Source organism: Nilaparvata lugens, chromosome X, assembly GCF_014356525.2.
Source record: "Nilaparvata lugens isolate BPH chromosome X, ASM1435652v1, whole genome shotgun sequence".
NCBI lineage: Eukaryota > Metazoa > Arthropoda > Insecta > Hemiptera > Delphacidae > Nilaparvata > Nilaparvata lugens.
Window position 1 is genome coordinate 51,679,399 of NC_052518.1, and position 17,892 is coordinate 51,697,290.

At 32.8% G+C, this 17,892-nt stretch overlaps 1 long non-coding RNA gene across 1 annotated transcript; it reads right to left on the bottom strand.

The window, feature by feature from the left end:
* Positions 1 to 5,574: 5,574 nt before the first annotated feature.
* LOC120355042 lies at positions 5,575 to 13,437 on the bottom strand. Its single transcript, XR_005573381.1, has 2 exons — positions 12,879 to 13,437; positions 5,575 to 5,865 (listed from the first exon to the last, which is right to left on the bottom strand). It is a non-coding gene; the product is annotated as an uncharacterized LOC120355042 (long non-coding RNA).
* Between the last annotated feature and the right edge of the window lie 4,455 nt (positions 13,438 to 17,892).

Sequence of the window (17,892 nt, forward strand, 5' to 3'; positions counted from 1 at the left end):
TTTTGTTTTGCGGTATAAGAGCGTAATGTGGAGAGACACTAAATTCTTTAAGACTGCTTCTCAGTAAATGATAAACTAATCTTATCAGCTGTAGTGATTTCTACAATAAGCAGTATTTCGGGAAAGCTCATAACAATTCACCAAGCTGCTAAGCTATGTTCTGTATTATTTTATATTATTTTATATTATTTTCTTGTTCTCTCTCAATAAGCTACTCTTTGTTTACGGAATTGATCCGCATTGCTCAGCTATGCCACTTTTCGCTGATAAATCTAATCTTTTGAGAGCTAAATAATTGTTATCTGCACTGCTTCCCACTGTTTGCTTTGACCTATTCCCTACCAAAAATTACAAAGGGATAAAGAGTTAATGTTGTCTTTGGTTATTCATGTATATTGAAAATGACCATTGATTAAAAAGAATGTTTTCAAGTGAAAACAAGTAAAACATAAAATAATTTCTATTTTTCACTCTTCATTGTACAATACCGTGATTTAATTTTGTCACCGGTAGGCTGAGGTGGCTGACTTATGATTCTTCAACCTGAATCTCAATTTTCTACAAAAATTACATTTCTATTTCTACTATTTTTCCTCTCTTCCTTTTTCCTTTCAAATTTCAAATTTTCAAATTTCAAATTTCAAATTTTATTTATTCAATTAAGTTACAATACATTCTGGTTCATACACGAATCTACAATAAATTACAGTACAACAGCCAATTATGCATATTAATTGCACAGCAATTTCACATATTATGAAAACTTATTAATTACAATGAAGATTGAATGCAACATTAGAATATTGATAATATAGTATTGTAATATAACTACATAAATCAGCGGTGTTTCAACAATGAATAAATGATAATTTCAATGAATAAATATACACCCCACTATATATTATATGTGTTGGGGTATAAGTAATTAGTTGCTTATTGCGTGTAATAATTACTATTTACAAACTTCATTCACTGATATGGGATTAAAGTTTTTTATAATAAAATTAGTAAAAATGTATAATACAAACAAACAAAATTATGGAATTAGTAAATAAATATTAATGTTCTATTAAGGATAATAATAAGAAAGGTTATTTTTAGAAAAATGAAAAATAGTAAAGAGTGGAATGAAGAATAAATAGTTTCAATATTTACAGTCTAACTAAATTTTCACAATTTTCCACTCCAATATCAACCAACCAGGAAAATAAACTTTTCTTGAACCTGTGTCTATTGAATTCTTCCCTAATGTAACTTGGTATTGAATTATAAATTTTTGGTCCCAAATATGTGTAGTTTCTTTGCCCAAATGTAGTGTTCATCCTTGGTACTATTGAATACGTGTTTCTCTGCCTTGTTTGATGGTTATGATCTGCCAGTCTTATGTGTTCGTTGTTTCTCCTCATTCGCGTGATGATAGCCTGGATGTAGAGTTGTCTTACACTCAGTACTTTACTGTCCTTGAAAAGAATGTTCGTGGGGAATTGATTCTCCTTGAAGCCTATTATTTTTAGTATTCGTTTTTGAAGTTTATAGAGAGGTTCAACATGTGTAAAATTTGTAGCTCCCCAGATAATTATGACGTATCTTAAAATTGATTGCACTAAAGAAAAATAAACAGTTTTTAATGTCTCATAGTTGAGGATTTTACGGAGTTGATAGAATTTGTAGAGAAGCTTCCTGATCCGGGTAATTGATAGATTAATGTGCTTGTCCCATTTGAATTTGTTGTCCACTATTGTTCCTAAATATTTTATTTCATTGACTTGTTGAATTGAAGGGCAATCACACGGGTTGTTGGTGCTTCCACAGTGATGCAGGATTATTGAAGAATCCGGTGGTCTCGTCCGTTCTGTCAGAGAAAAGGCTAAAAATTTCGTTTTTGTTGCATTTACTGTAAGCAAATTTTCTCTTAACCATTTATCGACTTTGATCAATTCTTCCTGTGCCAGATTAAAAACTTCCTTTCAGTAATAGAGTACATTTCATTCCAATTTGAAAAATATTCTCATAAATGTTTTTCGCTGACGACGAATCCGATGAATTAAATCTAAATGATAGTATTACTTTTAACAATGGCCTTATGCTGGAGCAATATTTTGATGCTTGTACAATAAGTAATAAATTGTGTATCTTACAGTTGAATATACGCAGTTATAGAAGAAACTTTGATGAATTTTCAATATTATTAGATAGTTTAAAAGTTATTAAAATCAATTGTATTGTTTTGACTAAAACGTGGTTAGATGATGATGAGTCTGTGATGCGGCTCCCGGGTTATGATGTCTATCGCTCTGGAAGTAAACTCAATCAGAATGATGGTGTGGTAGTGTACATTGACAGTTCACTGTCAGTTTCCTCCTGTGAACAGCTGTGTCTGGGCGGGATCGCTAGCTGCCTGGCTCTTAACTTTACTTTTAACGGTGTGCCCTGCCACTTGTTGGCTGCCTATCGCAGTCCCAATACTGATATAAATCTTTTCACTGTCGCTCTCTGGAATTATCTCTTAAATTTGAATGATGATAGAAAAACCTTACAAATTTTTTGTGGCGATATTAATATTAATATTCTGGGCGTTGCATTGAGCTCCGTGCAGGAGGGTTACCTGGATATGATGTATGAGTTGGGTTTCATCAGCTTTATGAATCGGGTAACACGTCCTGCGGGGAGTTCATGTATCGATCACTTTTTTGTAAAAAATGATAGAAATATGGAAGTAAAATCTGCAATCATGGAAACAGCTATAACTGACCATTATCCGAAATTTATTCAATTAGCTTCCGGGGTGCCTGTAGACTCGAACAATTGTCGGCCAAACATACCTACATACAGAGTGACCAGTGGAATAATGTTGCGGCCGATCTGTTAGAAAAAGATTGGGGTGGTATCACTGCTGTTACAGACAACGTTGATTACTGTGCTGATACTTTCATAAATGAAATACATCAACAATCGAACGATTTACTCAAATTAAATTAGTTTCAGCCAGGAATAAAAAGATTAAACCATGGATTACACAGGGGCTTATTAATTCAATAAGACATAGAGACAAATTGAGCAAAAAGGTGTTGAGGCAGCCATTTAATGTAGGATTGAAAGAGGAGTACAGGATTTATAGGAACGCACTCAATGTTGCTATAAAGAATGCTAAAATACATTATTATAAGGATAAGGTGGATAGTGTAGGGGGTGATTATAGAATATTTTGGTCTATAGTTAATGAGCTGGCTTGTAGGCCAGGTTCAGCTGAGCGATTCCCCTTGGCGCAGTTTCATCAGGGGGGCGCACCTTCTGATTTAGAAATAAAAGAAATAGGTAACTCCTTTAATAATTTTTTTCAAATTTAGGTGCTGAATTGGCTGATGCAATTCCTGAAAGGGGCCCTGAAGTGGTAAATGATGATGATTACATTGTTAATTCCACTTTCAGGCTGCAACCACTTGACGAACAGGACATCCGGGAGATTTTGAAGGGGATGCGTGGTGGCTCTGCTCCGGGGCTTGATTCAAAATTCATAAAAGAACACATTGACGTGGTGATTGAGCCTCTTCTTCACATTATTAATGTCAGTATCCGAACAGGCCAGTTTCCAAGTGCTTTTAAAACGGCAAAAGTCATTCCTATTTTTAAATCTGGTACTAAAAATCTTATAAGTAATTACAGACCTATTTCTATGCTAAGCATATTTTCAAAGATCCTCGAAAAAGCAGTGAAAACCCAATTACAGAATTATCTAGAAACAAATAACATCATAGAAAATAATCAATATGGCTTTAGAATGGATAAAAATACATCACATGCTCTGTTTGATATAACAAAAGAGATCACGCAGAGGGTGGAACATCGGAAACATGTTTTAATCACGTTTCTAGATCTTGCAAAAGCATTTGACTCTGTGGATGGACTGAAGCTTTTGAGAAAAATGGAGCTCTATGGAATCAGAGATGGTTCATTGAGGTGGTTTAAGAGTTACTTCCAGAGCAGGAAACAGTCAGTTTATATAAATGGAATTGGTAGTGACTCTATGCCCGTTGATTATGGAGTTATACAAGGAAGCACACTAGGTCCTATACTATTCCTAATTTATATTAATAATATAAGTAAATTGCAGTTGAATGGCAAACTGTTCCTGTTTGCCGACGATACTGCATTGGTTTCCTGTGGACGTACTTGGTGGGACGCTTTCAGTGAGGCCTCAAAAGACCTTTTACATGTAAAGAAGTGGCTCGATCAAAATAAACTCACACTCAATGTTGTTAAAACCAAATATTTGCCAATATATTTTATGAAAAATAGTATGCCAGTTCAAGAATGTCTCAAGCTTCACTCATGTAATGACCACCTGTCACTTACCTGTAATTGTGAGATGCTTGAACAGGTGGAAAAATACAAATATCTTGGAGTCTTCATAGATTGCAGGCTTTGTTGGACTCCTCATATGGAATACCTCAAATGTCGCATTCGTAGACTAATATATGCCTTTCGACAGTTGAGGGAGGTTCTTTCAGTCAATCAATTGAGAAGGACATACTTCGCCTATGTTCAATCAGTAATAGAGCTTTGTTGTACTGGTTCTAGTTTCAAAGATGTGTGACGATTTCAATGAGATTCTTACTAACTAAAAAAAAGAGCATCACAAGTGTGTGGACAAGAATTGCTGACCTAGCAGCCTGACGTCAGCCTAGACTATTATCATCTTTGATGAATTGTCTTAAAAAAACTATAGAAACAATACTCATGCACTTCAAACAAGAGTTTATTGATGTATTCATAGTCAGAGAGTATTGAATAGGAATATTTATATTTTATATTGAATATATTCAATTCTCAAACTCTACAGGTTGAATATGAAAGAATATGATTTTTCAGTTTTAGTGTACAGATATTTATATTCACTTAAATGGTTGAAAAATCAATTCTATATAGTGCTTAAGCCGAAATTTTGGGGGGGGAAATTTCCCCTTTTCCCCCCCCCGCCCCCGTGGATCCGCGCCTGTTATCATCTATTTCCAATGACCAGGCGCATTCCTGGATAGATCGATCGCGTCTTCAGTTATAGGATGGTCATAGTTGACTAGACCCAACTATAGGCCCGCCACAACGTATACCCACGCTAATCCATGAAAAGCAACCCACGCCGTGGGATGTTTTGTAAACCATTGCTAAGCTTCTCCAGACATCTGTGTAATACATGCAATGAATAATCCACTTGTCAGCTGATTGATTATGAATAATTCTATAGCAATGTTTTACAAAACATCCCACGGCGTGGGTTGCTTTTCGTGGATTAGCGTGGGTCTACTTTGCGGCGGGCCATATGAGCGTATAATAGAGGTACTGTAAGATATAGGCCATACGAAAAACCAAACATGGTGTATTTCAAATTGAAAATTGGTAGATTGTTTGTTTTTTTATTAAATTCCAATTTTACAAAGATTAACATCAACATTTTTAGGTGCTCTTAGAAGTTATAGGAAGGAGAATTAATCAGCCTGCAAATATAAAAATACCTCTTGAGGAGAAAATACTTTTTACAGTTTGGATGTTGAGCAAACCTGAGACATTCTTAGCTGCTGATGACAGATATAATTTTTCTCAAAGTACTGCTCATAGAACATTCTATGAGATAGTGGATGTCATTGCAGCTTCAGTAGATGAACATGGTCGACACTCTTGCAGCAACAAAAGTCATCTGATGTAATTAATAATAGCCTTTACTAACTTCATAACTTGTGCTTGCTACATAAGAACTTCCTTTAATACAAGATTATCACCGGGTTGCACAACGGTCTGTTAACTTTTAATCCCGAATAAATTTCACTTTTGTTGCATCAGTAGTCCACACATGACCCTCTGTGGTGACTTCTGTAACATAAAGAAAACAATGATATTAAAACATCATTAAGTAGTGAACATGATTGACTTCCATAAGGTAGGTCTACTAAGCATTATGTTATAATTACTAGTAGTGCAGTCTATATATATACAGTGGTGCTTGCAAAATATATTGTAGTTCTTAATTTTCAATATGATATAAATCACTCTCAAACAGGCTGTATCAGTGCCACTTTTTTGAAGTTGTTTTTTGAAGGAAACTTCAAGCTTGGCTACAAAATCTTACAGAAGCTTGATTAAATTACACCGGAAGAGTAGCTCAAATAATGTTATAATCATGAACATATTGCACAGAAGAAACGCGTCTATAGTGAGGTCACGTTATATTGGCAGTAGAGTAATATAGAAGAACAACGTTGCCGATTCTCTGCCTAGTAACTACTTTTTATAGAGGATGGCTGATACCAGTATATCTTATGTAATATCAATATTGTTCATTCTTTTTTAGAACAATTAATTTATTGTACTCATCAAGTGAATCTACTTTTCAATAAAATAATATACTTGCATAATTAGATTGAAAATTTTGTTAATAATTAACAATTATTGAATATATTTCTACATTGTAAAAAATCTGGCAAAAGGATAGCAACACCAATGTTAATCAAATACTGGCATTCAATCAAATATTGACTATCCTATGGAAAATTAAAGGTTACAAGTTTTCCTAAACATTTTATTAGTCTCATAGTTTTAAATATTTCCCAATACTGTAAGTCTTCTAGGTTGTTCTCTGTATCTTCTTTAGTATTGACGATAAGACAGACTTCTTTCAATTGTGGAGTAGCTTGGTTTAAGTTTTCAAAATGCAATGGGTTTAAAGCTGCATATTATACACCAAAGTTTTCACAGATTCTTCTATAAAAAAGTTGTTAATTATCTTTAAAAATTTGCTGTTCTCAAACAATGTAGAGCAACAAAAGCTGTCAAAAGTTTTGCTCAGAAAGCATAGCCTGCATGGACTTGTAATGAAGGAAAATTTTATTGGCAACTTTCTCAGTGTTTTCGACAATGTATGGAAAACAAAAATCATGTTAGATAGAGGGATTTTTACAAGTTGAGGAAGCAATTTTGCTGTAATTTTAACATATTGCCATAATTTTTTGAAAACTTTGAATGGCAACTCTAATGTGAAAGCTCCAAGTTTTTAGCTTGGCGTAAATTATCACAGTCAAATCAAATCAAAATTTTATTCACAAAACAAACAGTTGAGGGTCCTGCCAAACCCAAAGGTTTTTCGGCGGGTGCCCAGTTACAGGAGAAAAATGAGTTACAAAAGATAAATAAACTTAGACAAAATATAAATATTACACTTCAAAGATTTCAAGTAAAAAATGAAAAGAAAACTGATACAAAATGCAAAAATAAAATAAGAAATATACATCAGATTTTGATACAGAATTACAGTAATGAAAAAAGGGAAAAATGAAAATTAATTAGAAAGGAATGAAATAATAAGGGAAAAATTGTTTTACACAAGTAATAGTACATTTTTTATCGTTGAGGCAGGCGGCAGTGACAATAAAAGGAAAATTTCAAAACTTCAGCCAGCAAAAATTGAAAAATTCTAATAATGTAAGCATATGCTGTCGTTTTTTTAACTTGACGTTTCTTAAATTATGAGTACGTTAGTAATATTATTAATTTCATAAATTGATTGTGCTGTTATTATTGAGATACAACATTACATCTTTCTTAGAGTAATCACAAATATTTCAAATTCAAATTGAGTTTATTCACAGAAGTCATTACAAATACAGTACACATGTATAAATAATATAAATACTTGTGAATTTTCCCCACATAGACAAGTCTGTGTGTGGGGAAAGAGTTCTAATGAAAAACAATTGATACTAAAAAGAAAATTATAATTATTTACAATACAGTATAATTTGAAAAATAAAAGTTGTTTAAATGTAGTGGAGAAAGTATATGTTTTGAATTGGAGTAGTACAATATAACTATTATGGTATATAGCTTTAACATGGCACACAAAATAAAATTTAGAACTTGAACAATGATAAATTATGAGCAATATATTGATGATATATATACTTTCATATATATGATGATGATAGATAAGATTTTTATCTAATTCATATATATGATGATGAATACAAGAAAAATATATACATAGTATCAAAATCGGTAAGAGGAGTAGATGAGCTGATCAGCGACATCCCTGCCGGTTTCAAATAACCACATATTTAAAAATCGTTTGTATATGTTAAGGCTAAGGGGTTCTATTTGCTTTATGTAGGCGGGTATATTTCTATAAAGAATGTGGCATATGTAATGACTATTAAATCTATTGCAATTGCTAACTAATCTGGGTTGTAGAATTCCAAATATATTCATATTTCGTATTTGATAGGGATGGATAAGAGGATTAAATATTGCATTTTTATTACTTTGGATGAAAATTAAAAGTGATTTTATGTATAGCTGTCGCACATCAAGGACCTGAAATTCTTGATAGGCCAGTTCTGTCGGATAGCGACTATCCTGGTTCAAGCAAGTCTTTATGATTGCTCGCTGTGCGATTCCGACAGCCCTCAAAGTGAACGAGGGTGCTCCACCCCAGGCCAGGATTCCATAATTTATAATTGATTGAACATAGGCGAAGTATGTCCTTCTCAATTGATTGACTGAAAGAACCTCCCTCAACTGTCGAAAGGCATATATTAGTCTACGAATGCGACATTTGAGGTATTCCATATGAGGAGTCCAACAAAGCCTGCAATCTATGAAGACTCCAAGATATTTGTATTTTTCCACCTGTTCAAGCATCTCACAATTACAGGTAAGTGACAGGTGGTCATTACATGAGTGAAGCTTGAGACATTCTTGAACTGGCATACTATTTTTCATAAAATATATTGGCAAATATTTGGTTTTAACAACATTGAGTGTGAGTTTATTTTGATCGAGCCACTTCTTTACATGTAAAAGGTCTTTTGAGGCCTCACTGAAAGCGTCCCACCAAGTACGTCCACAGGAAACCAATGCAGTATCGTCGGCAAACAGGAACAGTTTGCCATTCAACTGCAATTTACTTATATTATTAATATAAATTAGGAATAGTATAGGACCTAGTGTGCTTCCTTGTATAACTCCATAATCAACGGGCATAGAGTCACTACCAATTCCATTTATATAAACTGACTGTTTCCTGCTCTGGAAGTAACTCTTAAACCACCTCAATGAACCATCTCTGATTCCATAGAGCTCCATTTTTCTCAAAAGCTTCAGTCCATCCACAGAGTCAAATGCTTTTGCAAGATCTAGAAACGTGATTAAAACATGTTTCCGATGTTCCACCCTCTGCGTGATCTCTTTTGTTATATCAAACAGAGCATGTGATGTATTTTTATCCATTCTAAAGCCATATTGATTATTTTCTATGATGTTATTTGTTTCTAGATAATTCTGTAATTGGGTTTTCACTGCTTTTTCGAGGATCTTTGAAAATATGCTTAGCATAGAAATAGGTCTGTAATTACTTATAAGATTTTTAGTACCAGATTTAAAAATAGGAATGACTTTTGCCGTTTTAAAAGCACTTGGAAACTGGCCTGTTCGGATACTGACATTAATAATGTGAAGAAGAGGCTCAATCACCACGTCAATGTGTTCTTTTATGAATTTTGAATCAAGCCCCGGAGCAGAGCCACCACGCATCCCCTTCAAAATCTCCCGGATGTCCTGTTCGTCAAGTGGTTGCAGCCTGAAAGTGGAATTAACAATGTAATCATCATCATTTACCACTTCAGGGCCCCTTTCAGGAATTGCATCAGCCAATTCAGCACCTAAATTTGAAAAAAATTATTAAAGGAGTTACCTATTTCTTTTATTTCTAAATCAGAAGGTGCGCCCCCCTGATGAAACTGCGCCAAGGGGAATCGCTCAGCTGAACCTGGCCTACAAGCCAGCTCATTAACTATAGACCAAAATATTCTATAATCACCCCCTACACTATCCACCTTATCCTTATAATAATGTATTTTAGCATTCTTTATAGCAACATTGAGTGCGTTCCTATAAATCCTGTACTCCTCTTTCAATCCTACATTAAATGGCTGCCTCAACACCTTTTTGCTCAATTTGTCTCTATGTCTTATTGAATTAATAAGCCCCTGTGTAATCCATGGTTTAATCTTTTTATTCCTGGCTGAAACTAATTTAATTTGAGTAAATCGTTCGATTGTTGATGTAATTTCATTTATGAAAGTATCAGCACAGTAATCAACGTTGTCTGTAACAGCAGTGATACCACCCCAATCTTTTTCTAACAGATCGGCCGCAACATTATTCCACTGGGTCACTCTGTATGTAGGTATGTTTGGCCGACAATTGTTCGAGTCTACAGGCACCCCGGAAGCTAATTGAATAAATTTCGGATAATGGTCAGTTATAGCTGTTTCCATGATTGCAGATTTTACTTCCATATTTCTATCATTTTTTACAAAAAAGTGATCGATACATGAACTCCCCGCAGGACGTGTTACCCGATTCATAAAGCTGATGAAACCCAACTCATACATCATATCCAGGTAACCCTCCTGCACGGAGCTCAATGCAACGCCCAGAATATTAATATTAATATCGCCACAAAAAATTTGTAAGGTTTTTCTATCATCATTCAAATTTAAGAGATAATTCCAGAGAGCGACAGTGAAAAGATTTATATCAGTATTGGGACTGCGATAGGCAGCCAACAAGTGGCAGGGCACACCGTTAAAAGTAAAGTTAAGAGCCAGGCAGCTAGCGATCCCGCCCAGACACAGCTGTTCACAGGAGGAAACTGACAGTGAACTGTCAATGTACACTACCACACCATCATTCTGATTGAGTTTACTTCCAGAGCGATAGACATCATAACCCGGGAGCCGCATCACAGACTCATCATCATCTAACCACGTTTTAGTCAAAACAATACAATTGATTTTAATAACTTTTAAACTATCTAATAATATTGAAAATTCATCAAAGTTTCTTCTATAACTGCGTATATTCAACTGTAAGATACACAATTTATTACTTATTGTACAAGCATCAAAATATTGCTCCAGCATAAGGCCATTGTTAAAAGTAATACTATCATTTAGATTTAATTCATCGGATTCGTCGTCAGCGAAAAACATTTATGAGAATATTTTTCAAATTGGAATGAAATGTACTCTATTACTGAAAAGGAAAAAGGAAGAGAGGAAAAATAGTAGAAATAGAAATGTAATTTTTGTAGAAAATTGAGATTCAGGTTGAAGAATCATAAGTCAGCCACCTCAGCCTACCGGTGACAAAATTAAATCACGGTATTGTACAATGAAGAGTGAAAAATAGAAATTATTTTATGTTTTACTTGTTTTCACTTGAAAACATTCTTTTTAATCAATGGTCATTTTCAATATACATGAATAACCAAAGACAACATTAACTCTTTATCCCTTTGTAATTTTTGGTAGGGAATAGGTCAAAGCAAACAGTGGGAAGCAGTGCAGATAACAATTATTTAGCTCTCAAAAGATTAGATTTATCAGCGAAAAGTGGCATAGCTGAGCAATGCGGATCAATTCCGTAAACAAAGAGTAGCTTATTGAGAGAGAACAAGAAAATAATATAAAATAATACAGAACATAGCTTAGCAGCTTGGTGAATTGTTATGAGCTTTCCCGAAATACTGCTTATTGTAGAAATCACTACAGCTGATAAGATTAGTTTATCATTTACTGAGAAGCAGTCTTAAAGAATTTAGTGTCTCTCCACATTACGCTCTTATACCGCAAAACAAAAATGATAATATTCGGAAATGATCACACTGAAACACCCATCCAATACCAAATGTTTAATATAGAGCTATTGCAATAATATGCTCGAGAGTACTATAGAGATGAATAGACATATAAGAGTTACAATATGTTATGATAAGACCAACACAAAATATTATCATTGAGAAAAAAAAACAACTTCTGTTTTAAAGAAAGAAAAACTAATCATACTCCAATATAGCCTAGCATATTGTTAGGTAGGGTAGTTGCTAGGTTTGCGAGGTAGTCTGTTAAATAAGTAGGGAATTACATAATGTAGGGATCTTCTACCATAAATATTATTGAATCTGGGTACTACATATATTGACGGAGATCTTAATTGTAGGGTGAGGGAGGAGTTAGGGGTCTATAGTATAAATTTTCTTTGTGGAGTATTACAATTTTGAAAAGATAGAAATGTTTGGGCGATAAGGTATGATAGAATAATTGTAAGCTACGTGGGTTGTATGGATCAATATTGTTACATAAGGAATTCTGGTAGTTATACATTTTAATGTTCTTATTGTATTCGTTCAACTCTAGATAAAAGATAATCGGCTGCACTTCCCCATGATTCAATGCCATATCTAATTATTGGTTCCATCAAGGACTTATAAATCAGATATAGGCAGTCAGGGGTGATATTTTTATGCAAATAAAAGACTAGCGTTAAGCGCTTGAAGTTTTTTTGAAATGTAGTCTATGTGAGGACACCATCTCAGGCTGCTATCAATTATAATGCCAAGGTAACGGGTACTATTTACTAAAGTAAGAGACGGACAAGTACAGATCTGAGAAGCATTTGCATGAAGGCAATGACAGTCGTGGCTTAATACAGTTGGATTTACGTTGCATCTCAGATGTGGAGATTTAAAGTGCATTAGTACAGTTTTTCCTGTTGATTATGAGATTTCTGTCATGGGACCATTTCAGAATTCTGTTGTAATCAAACTGTATTAATTGTTTAGCCACTTTTAAATTCTTATGTCCAATGATCAGAGCCGTATTGTCAGCATACATTAATACTTCTCCATGTCTGATTACTTTGGAATTGAGTCTCTACAAAAAATAGCAGCAGAATATGGTAAAATTATTTATACCAATGTGACTACTATCACTAATCGTTATTATGTGATAGAAATTATATTATAAGAGGATTGCATGAAAGCGCCTTACCTGCTGCCATCTCGATGTGGCCATAGTTTTCTTTCAGATAGGACTGGAAGAAGGCCAAGCTGCCTGTAAAACAAAAATCATAAAGTTTCAGTACTTGAGCTATTGAATTTAAATTAAAATCAATCTTTATGAAATGCAGAGGACCTTCATAGCAAATAAAATTATTCTTATAGAAAGCAAGAGATAATTTTTATAATCTTAATTATGCATAGCCTAGGCCTATTCCATAGAATAACAAACTTTTTAATGAAATGAAAATGAGTTAAGTTTATTAGGTTTAAGTTTCTGTTTAGCCGATTAAGTATTCTGAAATTTGATAATAAAATTCTATTTATTTTTTTAATAAATTATGCCATAAACAAAATACGAATAGGTATTGAGGTTAAACAGCAATAAAAATCTAAGAAGAAACAGAAGTAGCCAAAATCAAAAGTAAATATTTCAATGCTATTTAAATGGATCAATAACTTTCATGACCACACAGAATAATATTAACAAAATATTATATTATTTATTTTATTATTCACAATTTCCTTGATGAACACTAAAAAGCCTAACAGTTTTGTCATGAGCACACACAAATATATTTTTCGCCCCACTTGGATGTAATGAGCTGGTTTACGTGCGTCATAGGGAGGCCGAAAGTGATTGTTTTCTGACCAGGCCGGTATAGTATATTTCGCACCTAGGGCCGAAAATGAGACTTTTCTGGCTCGAAATCGGTTTTCAAGTCCGAGGCCGTAGGCCGAGGACTAGAAAAGATTGAGAGCCGGAAAAACATTTTTGCCCATGGTGAGAACGTAATTTTTCGCCACACAGAAAAATAAACAATATATATTTGAGAATAATAATTATTCTCATTGTCTATTATATGCACTTCCGAAAGCAAAAGTGGAAGGTCATAGCTCTAGCAAATCTGAATATCAAGAAATTGTCCAAGTATTTTTATTTTTTATTCTGATTTGTCTAAATAACCTAAAAGATTATGTTCAATTATGTAAGAGGTTGAGTTTATACTTTTTATTCTTCCAAATGACAATAAGATGATATTATTATAAATGTTTTAATTATTGAATGATAAACACAAATAATGAAAAGTTTTTGATCAGCTGGTTTATCACACTTGAAAAAGTTTTTGATCAGCTGGTTTATCACACTTGAAAAAGTTTTTGATCAGCTGTTTTAGCACACTTGAAATTCGGCCAATCTGATGTGATCTGAATGTCAATGGAAGTTTAGGTTAGAAGTTCTATCCTTCTATGAAAATCGAATTATTTGAATAGTTTATAATATATATCTTATCTGTATTTTATTCATTTAAATAAAATGATAGTATATTATTACAGAATACTTTATTGAACTCTAGAAGCATAAAATGATTCCGTTTATCCACCATGTTCCGTGATAAACGCTTTACTAGGAGGTTTGAGGTTAGATTCTATTATACTATGAAAATTGAATTTGAATAGTTTATAATATCTCATTTGTATTTCATTCATCCAAATAAAATGATAGTATCTTATTGCAAAAACTTTATTCAATTCTAGAAGCATAAACTGATTCCGTTTCATAAACTATTTTGTAAACACGTTCACATCAAATCAGAATCAGCTGACTTCAAGGTTATTTTACAGCCCTAGGGCCGTAAAAATTTTACCGGCCTGGTCAGAAAACAATCACTTTCGGCCTCCATATGACGCACGTAAACCAGCTCATTACATCCAAGTGGGGCGAAAAAATTTTTACGGCCCTAGGGCTGTAAAATAACCTTGAAGTCAGCTGATTCTGATTTGATGTGAATGTGTTTACAAAATAGTTTATGAAACGGAATAAGTTTATGCTTCTAGAATTGAATAAAGTTTTTGCAATAAGATACTATCATTTTATTTGGATGAATGAAATACAAATAATGGGATATTATAAACTATTCAAATTCAATTTTCAGAGTATAATAGAATCTAACCTCAAACCTCCTAGTACAGCGTTTATCATGGAACATGGTGGATAAACGGAATCATTTTATGCTTTTAGAATTCAATAAAGTATTCTGTAATAATATACTATCATTTTATTTGGATGAATTTATAAAATAAATGATGTAGAAGATTATTTAGATAGGCTGTATGTATTGTAGCTACAATAATAAAGTAGACGTGCACTTTAGCCAACTAAACTAATTACTAACCTAATCACCGGTTTCACTTTGTTAAAACATTATTATTCTAGTACATTCTTATCAGTAATAATTGCATTGCTTATCTTGTTATAAACTTCACAAAATTTCAATTAGATGTACTTTGTGTAATTTTCGAAATGCAATAATGCACTTCAAAACGCTGTTTTTAGCCTTATCTTTGGCGTAATTTTAATAGGCAATGATTGTTACCGGTATTTGGAAACATTGCATTATTAAAAAAAACTGGAAGAATAGGTAAAGAATGAAATCGGGTAATAGCAATATTCTATTTTTACTAAAATAATATTACAGACAGATGATTTTTTACAATGTTATTTTTCTCATATTTGTTTGATAAATTTTATATTAATAATCTCTAATAATTAATGTTAGTTGCACAGAAGCCGGTTAAATTTTAACCGTGATTAATTTCACGAGAACCAATCTGAAAAGGCATTTTTATAAGACGGTTTGTCTGATTGGCTCTCCTGGAATTAATCACGATTAAAATTTAACCGGCTTTTGGCACTTAGTCATGATTTAACAATGAAACAGACAATCCTTTTTCATGTATTGTTGTGATTGAATGAATTCAGTTTACTCAGTGGATAAGTTATTATTCAAAGGTATTTTATATTGTATTGATTCAAAATTGTGTTTGTAAAAGCTCTTGATTTAATAAAAGCATTATTATTGTTATTAAATGGTTATTTTTTATCACGGCTAAGTATTCGCTAAAATCTGGTTGAATTGATTATAAATGTGTAGGTATTACCTATACCAGACTTGTAATAATCTATACCTTTTTAAATTTCAAGAAAGTATCAATTGTAATAATTGAGAATAGACATTTGTATTTTAGAAGTTATCACATCATGTAATATTAAGAATAGTGAATTGTATTTGAGAAAGTATGAATTCAATTTGAGATGCGGTAATAAGATTTGTTAGTCAAAAGTTTCTGTTTTAATTAAGAAATCTGATTGAAAATCCAGTTGATCTTGTTCATGAATTAAAATTCATGCAAAGAATGCAAGTATGGAATATGACGTTGGACAAGTGGATTATTTTCTAATCTTCAATTAACAACTTCCCATGTAACTTACATCTTACTATTTCTCAATTACAATTCACAATTCCTAATTACAATTGACAGCTTCCCAAATAAAATTCAAAATTTGTAGAAATATTCATTTTCAAAAGGGTAAAAATATGATATTCAAAGTTAAATATACCGTATTTCTACCAATAAGAGTCAATCATTGGTACGGTATTGGAAACTATGAGCCGAATCTGCAATAACTGGATCTGAATAAACTGCTTGACTTGCCAGATTAGACATCCTATGTGTAATGAAAGTATCAGACAACTCCATAATTCATATCAGAAATATTCTTAGTGATATTTAAGGCAGTTTTGCTACTATTTGGTGGTATCCGTTGGAAGGCTTTTCAGTGGCTAGCTAAAGCTGCGTCTACACCAAAGTTATTAACAAAATGTTTATTTTTCCTTCCTCATAGATTCTATTAGATTGAACATACTGTAGCTTATCATACAAATGATGTGCCTATGTGTTTGTCAAGATCCGTTTAATCTAATAGAATCTATAAGGACGGAAAAAATAAACATTTTGTTAATAACTTTGGTATAAACGCAGCTTTAGAAGACCGACCGAGGTGATTATTGATAAACAAGTCATACGGTGATCAAACTAGAAAGATTTCTAGGCCTTTGAAGCACTTGACGAGCCAATCCTGTTAATTTATCAATCAATAATATTGATTATTTATTATTTTACAAAGGCGACTTTGTAGAAGTATTGTAAGCCTAGGTGATGATGATGGGATGAATGATAATACAATGAAGGTGGAGTTATGAATGAATAAAAATGATAGGTTATGCTATTCTCTTGAATTGAGTTCTTTTTTTCAATCCAGAAATAAAACTAAAAATTTTGAATTTGATTTGATTAAAAACCGAATATAATAGAATGATGACATTCAATAAACTCTCAGAACTTGAAAATATTGAGTTATTAAGAAAAATGTTGAACCAGAAATAAAACACAAACTAATTATGACATTTTTTTCAAATCGGGCAACTTAAAAAACTTTTGTATTTCAGAAAAATAAGAGTTTTTTTAAATAAATATCCTTATTTACAATATTGACTATTCAATGGGTAAAATTATTCAAAGTTCCTACTTTAGGGAGTGTCTCACATCTTCGAGTGCATATTCCTACCAGACAAACAGAAACAAAAGTAGGACATTGTGATGTTCATGAACATGGGACGTTGTCACAGCATTGCGTTTACATTGCAGGTCATTGCTGATACACAGGCAGTCGAGTCATAAATAAACATGACCTAATAAATTCTATTTTATTTGGTTCAAAGGTAAAAGAAAATGTGTGGGAGTTTATGTTTTGGCTTTTAAATGGCAATATGTTACTGCTGGCAAGCAGCTGGAGCAAATAATTGAAAATGCACGTCCACGATATAAAATCAATGTGTCTAAAAGCTACTTCAAGTTTTGGTTGTACAATAAAAATTCTAACAATTTTTATCGAACGTCCAAAGTCTAAACTACACACACATCAATTTTTGAATGAACAATTTTTTTTCGTCCTTATAAACTCTACCAGGAGCTTGACAAACTCATGATCACATCATAATATATGTTTGTCAAATTTTGTTCAATTTAATCAAATTTATTAGGATGGCATAAAATCGTAAGTTCAAAAATTGATGTGTGTGTTACTAGACTTAAGACTTATTCACACAACATTTTCCCAAACTTTCATAATAATTGGTCTAGTAGTTTCTCAATCACATATA